We start from the raw sequence: 10,561 nt of genomic DNA, 5'->3' as shown, positions 1-10,561 counted from the left end.
GTGGAGCAGGAAATGCCTGAAAGGACACAAAAAACAGGCGGCTCAGAGAGCTGCGCCGTGCCCTCCACAGTAAAAGCAAAGACATGAAAATTCGGCCCGAAATAGGAAGAAGCTCAAGTGCAACTTCCTGTTCAGGTTGCAGAAACGGAGCTGCAGCCGCTCAGACTGACCCGACCTGAGCGGCAGCACCAACAGCACGGCCAAATTTAGCTCAGCTTTAGTTGAGCAACAGGTTCACTGAGGTGGAGAAGAAAAGCATAAACATAATTCTGCCTGATGATCACATTCCAGCTCCACGAAACAAATATTAGGATTACAACTGATAAATCCAGGCCTGCATTTCCTGTTCTGCAGACGCACAGGTCAGTCAACATGAGGACACCTGATACTTTAGAACAGCCCTTTGAAAAGGTGTCTGCAGTGGCTTTCTGTGCAGTGAAGGGAGAGCAGGTCCTGGACTGCATGAATGCTGAGCAGCTGCAGAGAACCACATGTGGAGACACTCAGTGCTGCAGTACCACAAGCAGCTACAACCTGGCAGTGAGGCTGTGTGCCACCCTCACCTGTTTACATCCCATAAAGGCTGAAAATTTGCGTCACTGGGATCGGGCCTCTTTGGCTGCCTGCTGACCCCCCCCCGGCGTTAAATAACGAGTACACAGGATTATAATTAAAACTGACATCTGTCTCTCAGTGAGACCCAGGGCAGTTGATTTATTATGAAGTCTGCTACAGTAACCAGAGTAACTAACCAGAGTAACTAACCAGAGTAACTAATCAATGTAACCAGTTTGCTCATAGTTTAAGTGAAATGTTGGGCTGCAGTCTTTATTAACAGACACTTTGGTGGTCTATAAAAGCCGGCCTTCTTTACATTTTATGAGAATCAGTTTTGTGATAGTGAGCTTCCTGTTTACGTTTCTGAAGATAACATCCGTCCGACTTCCTGGAGATTTTCCTTGAATTTCTCTCCAGTCTTCAGCGGCCTCCTGCCCTCCTCAGATCTGAGTCAGCGATGAAAACTTTTTGATTTATGGCATCTGTGGCTGCTGACAGCCATCGTGGGCATTACTGTTTCTTCCGTGTTTCCCTCAGTGCTGCGAGCCTGTGACTTTATCATCCAGGACAGGATACGGGATAAACGTGGACCTTCATCCTAACGTTTGAAAATATTTTCTGTATCATTTTAAAAGTTAAATTCATATTTCACCCACACTGGGACTGGGTATGCATGGTCTTTTTGCTTCTGTCTTTCTGGAGGTCAGCAGGTCAAACTGAGGTCCTGAACTGAGCATGCTCAGTGTGGTTTCCTCGCACACGCACACACAGAGGCAGACAGATGTCCCCGGCTGCAGCTCACAGTCCATTAGCTGTGTTTAATTATTGATCTCTGCAGAGTCCTGCAGCAGGCAGATGGACACACACACATGTTATGATGTCATCAGCTGGTGTGTGTGTGTGTGTGTGTGTGTGTGTGTGTGTGTGTGTGTGTGTGTGTGTGTGTGTGCATACTCAGGGTGATGAATCATGCATCATGTTGGTCAAATATTAAAATCTGATGTCTGTGTTACTGTTTACAAGTATGGTCTAAACAAGACTTTAAATTCAGATTTAATTACATTTTATTTATATAGCGCCAAATCACAACAGTCGCCTCAAGGCGCTTTGTATTGTGGGTAAAGACCCTACAATAATACAGAGAAAACCCAACAGTCAAAACGACCCCCTATGAGCAGCACTTGGTGACAGCGGGAAGGAAAAACTCCCTTTAACAGGAAGAAACCTCCATCAGAACCAGGCTCAGGGAGGGGGGGTCATCTGCTGAGGGGGGAGAGACAGAGATTAATAATAACTAATGATTAAATGCAGAGTGGAGTATAAACAAAGTAAATAAGGTGAATGAGAAGAAACAGTGCATTAAGGGAACCCCCCAGCAGCCTATAGCAGCATAACTAAGGGATGGTTCAGGGTCACCTGATCCAGCCCTAACTATAAGCTTTATCATAAAGGAAAGTTTTAAGCCTAATCTTAAAAATAGAGAGGGTGTCTGTCTCCTGAATCCAAGCTGGAAGCTGGTTCCACAGAAGAGGGGCCTGAAAGCTGAAGGCTCTGCCTCCCATTCTACTCTGAAGTATCCTAGGAACCACAAGTAAGCCAGCAGTCTGAGAGCGAAGTGCTCTGTTGGGGTGATATGGTACTATGAGGTCTTTGAGATAAGATGGGGCCTGATTATTCAAGACCTTGTAGGTGAGGAGAAGGATTTTAAATTCTATTCTAGATTTAACAGGGAGCCAATGAAGAGAAGCCAATATGGGAGAAATCTGCTCTCTCTTTCTAGTCCCTGTCAGTACTCTAGCTGCAGCATTTTGGATCAGCTGAAGGCTTTTCAGGGAGCTTTTAGGACAGCCTGATAATAATGAACTAGAAAAAGCATTTCCTGAAGAAAATGCACTGTGAATGCTGCAAGGTGAAAGATTGCAGCTGAAATGCTAAGAAATGCTTCAAAGAGCTGAAACTTTATTTGCTGAATGAGCTTCAACAGCTGAACTGCTGAACTGCTGAATTGCTGAATAGCTGAACTGCTGAACAGCTGGATAGCTGAAAGGCTTGGCTTTATTTTAAAGCTTAAATGGTGTCTCTAGCTGAATGTATGCTGAAGTTATTCTATTTCAAAGCACAGCTGAACAGCTGGACTGCTGGACAGCTGAACAGCTGAATAGCTGAACTGCTGAACAGCTGAGTAGCTGAACAGCTGAACAGCTGGACTGCTGAACAGCTGGACTGCTGGACAGCTGGAAAGCTGAACAGCTTAAAGGCTTGGCTTTATTTTAAAGCCTAAATGGTGTCTTTAGCTGAAATGCCAGGAAATGCTCCAAAGAGCTTAAATCTGGCTGAAAGAGTTTAAGCTGGTGAATGAATGCTCAATGGAAAATTTTTAAAGTTTGGAGTAAAGTGGGACTTGAACCTGCTCTGTCTGCTTCTTGTGCATTGATGGTCCCTTTTTCTACCACTGAGCCAACAGTAGTGTCACACAAGCAGTGAGGTTTGCAAGCATACATATTGGAGAGTTCTGCCAAGCTGCATGCTTGTAAATGCGCCAATTGAAAACACCTGCCAGGTGCACTGCTTACCTGCTGAGATGCATGCACTCTGTCAAATTTGCCTCTGCACACCTGCCAAATAACGGCTTCTAAGTCAAAAACCGTAGCTCCTATCAAAATTATTTTTGAACTGTGAGCGTCACAAGGACCTGCTCTTAAAACTGGTGTAATTTTTATTTTCCTGGGCTCAAAAGTGTGGCTGTGGGAGCAGTTTAAAAAAGGTGCTCATTTCTGCTTTGGAGAAAATCACCTCTCTGAAATTACTATGGAGGTTAATGAAGGAGTTGGAAGGTACTCCCTCTGTTTGAACGCTTACAGTTTAAAAAGTGTACATTTGACAGGGTTTAGAGACACATTGTTTGAAAGTAGAGAAGCAGCTCTACATTTTGAGCATAAAATGATGGCTGTAGCGCAAAGAGTGTGGACACAGTGGCAGTTTAAAAATAAATTTTCCACCTGAAAGTTTTGAAGTCTCCCACTCTACTAATCAGGCTCCCACTCTAGCAAACGCAATACACAACCATTATAAACTCTGAAACGGCTGAAAAAACACCTTAAACTTTCTCTGTATTATTGTAGGGTCTTTACCCACAATACAAAGCGCCTTGAGGCGACAGTTTGTTGTGATTTGGCGCTATATAAATAAAATTGAATTGAATTGAATTGAATTGAACTTAAACACTCACTGTGCTGAAACCATAAAAGATTTTGAAACACCAAGTAATAGCTGAATAGCTGAAAGGCTTGGCTTCATTTTAAAGCTTAAATGGTTTTTCTAGCTGAAAGTATGCTGAAGTTATTAGCTTTTAAAGCCTGAAAGGATTTGAAAAGGATTTGAAACTTCCCCATTCATTTTGAATGGCAAAAATGAAGATTATAAAAAGTTCAATATCTTAAAAAGTATAAAGGTTACAAAAAAGAAAAGTAATAGCATAAATCTCCAGAACAGGCTGAACGTTTTGATACCAGAACGGTGTCTGAAGCCCAAACGCTGCTTGAGTTTTTAGCGACCGAATGTTTTTGGAGTACAAGAGCAATACTGTGAATGCTGCAAAGCATTCACAGTAATTACAATAGTCCAGCCTAGAAGTAATAAATGCATGAATTAGCTTTTCAGCATCACTCTGAGAAAGGATGTTTCTAATTTTAGAAATATTGCGCAAATGCAAAAAAGCGGTCCTACATATTTGATTAATATGTGCATTGAAGGACATATCCTGGTCAAAAATGACTCCAAGACTTCTCACAGTGTTACTGGAGGCCAAAGTAATGCCATCCAGAGTAAGTATCTGGTTAGACACCATGTTTCTAAGATTTGTGGGGCCGAGAACAAGAATTTCAGTTTGATCTGAATTTAGAAGCAGGAAATTAGAGGTCATCCAGGCCTTAATGTCTTTAAGACATTCCTGCAGTTTAACTAATTGATGTGTGTCATCTGGCTTCATTGATAGGTAAAGCTGAGTATCATCTGCATAACAATGAAAATTGATGCAGTGCTTTCTAATAATACTGCCTAAGGGAAGCATGTATAATGTAAATAGAATTGGTCCTAGCACAGAACCCTGTGGAACTCCATAATTAACCTTAGTGTGTGAAGAAGAAGAAGAAGAAGAAAGAAGAAGAAACAGCCTTTATTGTCCCACAGAGGGGAAATTTGGGAGCAGAAGAAGAAGACTCCCCATTTACATGAACAAATTGGAGTCTATGAGATAAATATGATTCAAACCACTGCAGTGCAGTACCTTTAATACCTATAGTATGCTCTAATCTCTGTAATAAAATGTTATGGTCAACAGTATCAAAAGCTGCACTGAGGTCCAACAGGACAAGAACAGAGATGAGTCCACTGTCAGAGGCTCTAAGAAGATCATTGGTAACCTTCACTAATGCTGTTTCTGTACTGTGATGAATTCTGAAACCTGACTGAAACTCTTCAAATAAACCGTTCCTCTGCAGATGATCAGTTAGCTGTTTTACAACTACTCTTTCAAGAGTCTTTGAGAGAAAAGGAAGGTTGGAGATTGGCCTATAATTAGCTAAGACAGCTGGGTCAAGTGATGGCTTTTTAAGTAGAGGTTTAATTACAGCCACCTTGAAGGTCTGTGGTACACAGCCAACTAATAAAGACTGATTGATCATTTTTAAGATTGAAGCATCAATAATTGGAAAGACTTCTTTGAACAGTCTAGTAGGAATGGGATCTAACAAACATGTTGCTGGTTTGGAGGAAGTAACTATTGAAGTTAACTCTGAAAGATCAACTGGAGCCAAAGAGTCTAAACAAATACCAGCAGTGCTGAAAGCAGCCGAACATGAAGAATAATCTTTGAGATGGTTATGAATAATTTTTTTCTCGAATGTCTAAAATTTTATTTGTAAAGAAATCCATGAAGTCACTACTAGTTAACGTGAAAGGAATACTCGGCTCTACAGAGCTCTGACTCTTTGTCAGCCTGGCTACAGTGCTGAAAACAAACCTGGGGTTGTTCTTATTTTCTTCAATTAATGATGAATAGTAAGATGTCCTAGCTTTACGGAGGGCTTTTTATAGAGCAACAAACTCTTTTTCCAGGCTAAATGAGCATCTTCTAATTTAGTGAGACGCCATTCCCTCTCCAGCTTTCGGGTTATCTGCTTTAAGCTGTGCGTTTGTGAATTATACCACGGAGTCAGGCACTTCTGATTTGAAGCTTTCCTTTTCAGAGGAGCCACAGTATCCAAAGTTATACGCAGTGAGGATGTAAAACTATTGACGAGATAATCGACCTCACTGGGAGCAGAGTTTAGGTAGCTGCTCTGCACTGTGTTGGCACTGAAGAGCATAACAATGAAGGAATTAGATCCTTAAACTTAGTTACAGCACTTTCAGAAAGACTTCTACTGTTACTGGATGTCAATCACCCTGAAAGTGAGCGTCCAATCCTGTGGTCTGAATGTGAAAGTGGGCGTGGCTTCATCTCATTGAGTATTGCTGATTACAGGTGCTGTACGACAGAAACAGTTACTCAGTGACGCCATCTTTGAAATGTTTAACAATCCTGTTCATAGTTTTATAATCTGCATCACTGATATTAGAGTGTGTGCATTTTACCATAAACCATGTAAACACAAGTATTTTCATGCTTTACTCACACAGTTTTATCATTTTTATTTTTAGGAATATAAACAAATGACATGCATTATTTATATTGTTTAATCTTAATATTTTATGTAACACTGCTGTACCGGTGATGTTTTTATCATAACTCATTATTCCTATAGAGAGGGAACTGTTATATTTAATGACTGTGTTATTTTCAGTCCACTTTTTTGGAAGCTTTTGACTGAAATGAGTTTTATTGCAGATGGTTTGATTTTATATCACAAGTATTTAAACCAACTGAACTGTTTGTATTTAAAGTTTCATAGTTTTTAATTGTATACATTATACATATTTTACTGCATTTTCATTCAGCTTGTTGTATTATTGACACTATATTTAATTACCAACTTCTATAGAACCACTTATGAAATAATCTTTTTAATTTGTGTTACTTGAAAATGATATTTTCAGGCCTGTCAGGTTTACAGATATTTACATTAAATATAAAATCATCTGTGTAAAGTGTCCTTTTCAGGTATTTCACATATATGTGAGTGTGTTTTACCTGCAGGTTCTCCAATCTTATTGTACATCCTGTATAATGACAATAAAGGCATTCTATTCTCCTGTTACAGGTGAGGAATTCACTGCAGTAATATTTTACTCATTCAAACTTTTACTTCCTTCCTCGTCTCCCTCTGACCTCTTCAGACTCTTCTGTCCTGGATTTGTATTCCTGTGAGCTCTGATTTTAATATGTGTTTGAGTGAGGAGCTGCTGTTTGTGTGTCTGTGTTTGTGTGTCAGTCATGTTCAGGTCTCTGCCTCCATCTGGTGGAAGCAGTAAGATGCACATCAGTAACCAGCAAACAGCTGAAGCTCCACTGAGCTGTGTAGGAACGTGTATTTTACTCCATCCACATGTATTCAGATTACTTTCAGCATCAATGTTATAAACAAGAAATAAGTTTGTTTAAAAACCTGGATTCATTTACAGGAAAAACACCACAACAACCACACACCAGCAGCTTTATGTGGACTGATGGTAGTATCAGTGGCAGTATCAGTGGTAGTATCAGTGGCAGTATCAGTGGCAGTATTAGTTGCAGTATCAGTGGTAGTATCAGTGGCAGTATCAGTGGCAGTATCAGTGGTAGTATCAGTGGCAGTATCAGTGGTAGTATCAGTGGCAGTATTAGTGGCAGTATCAGTGGCAGTATTAGTTGCAGTATCAGTGGTAGTATCAGTGGCAGTATTAGTGGCAGTATTAGTGATAGTATCACTAAGTACTGGTGGTAGTACCAGTGGCAGTATCAGTGGTAGTATCAGTGGCAGTATCAGTGGTAGTATTAGTGGCAGTATTAGTGATAGTATCACTAAGTACTGGTGGTAGTACCAGTGGCAGTATCAGTGGTAGTATCAGTGGCAGTATCAGTTGCAGTATCAGTTGCAGTATCAGTGGTAGTACCAGTTGCAGTATCAGTTGCAGTATCAGTGGTAGTACCAGTGGCAGTATTAGTTGCAGTATCAGTGGCAGTATTAGTGGCAGTATCAGTGGCAGTATTAGTTGCAGTATCAGTGGCAGTATCAGTGGCAGTATCAGTGGTAGTATCAGTGGCAGTATTAGTTGCAGTATCAGTGGTAGTACCAGTGGCAGTATTAGTTGCAGTATCAGTGGTAGTATGAGTGGTAGTATCAGGGCAGTATCAATGGTAGTATCAGTGGCAGTATTAGTTGCAGTATTAGTTGCAGTATCAGTGGTAGTATCAGTGGTAGTATTAGTGGTAGTATCAGTAAGTACTGGTGGTATCAGTGGCAGTATCAGTGGCAGTATCAGTGGCAGTATCAGTGGCAGTATTAGTTGCAGTATCAGTGGCAGTATTAGTGGCAGTATCAGTGGCAGTATCAGTGGCAGTATCAGTGGCAGTATCAGTGGTAGTATCAGTGGCAGTATTAGTTGCAGTATCAGTGGTAGTACCAGTGGCACTATTAGTTGCAGTATCAGTGGTAGTATGAGTGGTAGTATCAGGGCAGTATCAATGGTAGTATCAGTGGCAGTATTAGTTGCAGTATTAGTTGCAGTATCAGTGGTAGTATCAGTGGTAGTATTAGTGGTAGTATCAGTAAGTACTGGTGGTATCAGTGGCAGTATCAGTGGCAGTATTAGTGGTAGTATCAGTAAGTACTGGTGGTATTAGTGGCAGTATCAGTGGTAGTACCAGTGGCAGTATTAGTTGCAGTATCAGTGGCAGTATTAGTTGCAGTATCAGTGGCAGTATCAGTGGCAGTATTAGTTGCAGTATCAGTGGCAGTATTAGTTGCAGTATCAGTGGCAGTATCAGTGGCAGTATTAGTTGCAGTATCAGTGCCAGTATCAGTGGTAGTATTAGTTGCAGTATCAGTGGCAGTATTAGTGGCAGTATCAGTGGCAGTATTAGTTGCAGTATCAGTGGCAGTATCAGTGGCAGTATCAGTGGCAGTATCAGTGGTAGTATCAGTGGCAGTATTAGTTGCAGTATCAGTGGTAGTACCAGTGGCACTATTAGTTGCAGTATCAGTGGTAGTATGAGTGGTAGTATCAGGGCAGTATCAATGGTAGTATCAGTGGCAGTATTAGTTGCAGTATTAGTTGCAGTATCAGTGGTAGTATCAGTGGTAGTATTAGTGGTAGTATCAGTAAGTACTGGTGGTATCAGTGGCAGTATCAGTGGCAGTATCAGTGGCAGTATTAGTGGTAGTATCAGTAAGTACTGGTGGTATTAGTGGCAGTATCAGTGGTAGTACCAGTGGCAGTATTAGTTGCAGTATCAGTGGCAGTATTAGTTGCAGTATCAGTGGCAGTATCAGTGGCAGTATCAGTGGTAGTATCAGTGGCAGTATCAGTTGCAGTATCAGTGGTAGTATCAGTGGCAGTATTAGTGGCAGTATTAGTTGCAGTATCAGTGGCAGTATCAGTGGTAGTATCAGTGGCAGTATCAGTGGTAGTATCAGTGGCAGTATCAGTTGCAGTATCAGTGGTAGTATCAGTAAGTACTGGTGGTATTAGTGGCAGTATCAGTGGTAGTACCAGTGGCAGTATTAGTTGCAGTATCAGTGGCAGTATTAGTTGCAGTATCAGTGGCAGTATCAGTGGTAGTATCAGTGGTAGTATCAGTGGCAGTATCAGTTGCAGTATCAGTGGCAGTATCAGTTGCAGTATCAGTGGTAGTATCAGTGGCAGTATTAGTTGCAGTATCAGTGGTAGTATCAGTGCCAGTATTAGTGGTAGTATCAGTGGCAGTATCAGTGGCAGTATCAGTGGTAGTATCAGTGGCAGTATCAGTGGTAGTATCAGTGCCAGTATCAGTGGTAGTATCAGTGGCAGTATCAGTGGTAGTATCAGTGCCAGTATCAGTGGTAGTATCAGTGGCAGTATTAGTTGCAGTATCAGTGGCAGTATCAGTGGTAGTATCTGTGGCAGTATCAGTGGTAGTATCAGTGGCAGTATCAGTTGCAGTATCAGTGGTAGTATCAGTGGCAGTATTAGTTGCAGTATCAGTGGTAGTATCAGTGGTAGTATTAGTGGTAGTATCAGTAAGTACTGGTGGTATCAGTGGCAGTATCAGTGGCAGTATCAGTGGCAGTATCAGTGGTAGTATCAGTGGCAGTATCAGTTGCAGTATCAGTGGTAGTATCAGTGGCAGTATCAGTTGCAGTATCAGTGGTAGTATCAGTGGCAGTATTAGTGGTAGTATCAGTGGCAGTATTTGCTGTGTATTCCCGGCTCTCCTCCTTCACCCTCAGACGAGTTTAAAGCTGTGAGTCTGTACTGACGCTCCGATGGTGAAAACATGAAAGGATGTGATCCTGATGGAGCGAGCAGACTTCCTTCCATCAGGATCAAAGATTATTTATGGTCACAGAGGTTCACTCGCAGCTCTTTATAACAGCAGGAATCATCGTGACATCAGAACTACTAAAATGTTTGTTCGTTAATTAAACTTCATTATTAAATGTGTTTGTTGAATGTCTCATTTTGATGAATGTCTTTAAAAACGAAAAAAAAATTTTTTTAAATATCTTTACGTTACTTTAAAAACAAAGTTTTATTGTCTGTATTAATTTTTCTTCCGAGTGTTTATTAAGGACTTCATTGCATTCACAGCCAATAAAGCATTTAGACTTTTATATAATTTCCTTTTCTAGCTTTAATATCTGCGATGAATATTTACCAGCTGCTGTAAGTGATGTGTTCATATTCATGCTCTGTTTTTATCCTTTCAGCAGTCTTATTATTCTTTCATATTTTGGGCTCATGTACAGATGTCTCGTCTGCTCTGAATGTTTTTACCTGTAAATAAATGAAAGGTGTCATTCAGCTGTCACATGACCCAGGCTCA

Source organism: Archocentrus centrarchus, unplaced genomic scaffold (assembly GCF_007364275.1).
Source record: "Archocentrus centrarchus isolate MPI-CPG fArcCen1 unplaced genomic scaffold, fArcCen1 scaffold_64_ctg1, whole genome shotgun sequence".
NCBI lineage: Eukaryota > Metazoa > Chordata > Actinopteri > Cichliformes > Cichlidae > Archocentrus > Archocentrus centrarchus.
This window is presented reverse-complemented; position numbering follows the sequence as displayed.